Here is a 1115-nt window from a genome sequence, read left to right on the forward strand (position 1 = left end):
GAGCAGCAGGCAAGGTGATTGGCTGTTGGGAGTCACGTGCTCCCAGCATGGGCCCCAGCAAGCCAGGTAAAGAGACTCTGTGTGTGTGTGTGTGTGTGCGCGCGCGCGTGCGTACATGCACACACTGCTTGGGCAACAGGGCTGGGGGGGGCAGGGGCTGTGGGAGCAGAGTGCTGGACACCAGCAAGGCTGGAGGTGGGGGGCAGTGGGCTGTGGGTTGGGAGTGAGGGGCACTAGCAGGGCTGGGAGACAGAGGGCTGTGGGTTCAAAGTGCAGGGCACCGGCAGGGTTGGGGGGCAGGGGCCTGTGGGTTGGGAGTGTGGGGGCTGGCAGGGCTGGGGGAGCAGGGGCTTAGGAGTAAGGGGCAAAGGCAAGGCATGGGTATATCACTGCCTTCCTACAATCATATTCCTCTCCCCCAGGTGTTCTCTTTTCTGCTGCTAGAAATATGGTAACCCTAATCATAGAAGATATACATGCAGGGTATACATTTAAAATAAAGAAGATTTAAGATAAAGAAGATTCATTAGTAAAGGGAAAACAGCATGGCATAAAGTCCTCAAAGGGAATTTACAAAGCACCTTTCACAGATGAGCCTATGATCTTTACTTCATCAACTTCCTGGATAAAAAAATCATGGAGTAAATATAGACATTGGATTTATGACACAGTATAACCTGCCTAACATCTGACACCCCAGGTAACATCTCTACTATTTACCATCTATATTCTTATCACCAGGTCTATATTCTCCTTCCCCCGCTCCCTCACTACCTGTCTCTCAACCACTGACTGCCTCAATTAGTTGGAGAAGTGCTGAAGACTCAGAGGGGAGGGGAGCCCGGGGTCCAAGGGGAGTGGTCGCTCCTTAAGGAGATGGTCCTCCAAGCCCAGAGGAAGGTAATCCCCAGGAGGGTCAAAGGGGGCAGGAGAGCATATAAGCCTCCATGACTCACTAAAAACATCCGGGAATGTCTTCTTGCCAAAAAGGAGACTTACTCCTAATGGAAAGGAGGGGTCATCACTAAGGAGGACTATTCTGCAGTTGCTTGGGTATGTAGGGGGATGGTTAGGAAGGCCAAGGCAGAGATGGAACAGGGGCTGGCTTCCCGGAT

Source organism: Gavialis gangeticus, unplaced genomic scaffold (assembly GCF_001723915.1).
Source record: "Gavialis gangeticus isolate Ggan-Ray unplaced genomic scaffold, GavGan_comp1, whole genome shotgun sequence".
NCBI classification, from domain to species: Eukaryota; Metazoa; Chordata; order Crocodylia; family Gavialidae; genus Gavialis; species Gavialis gangeticus.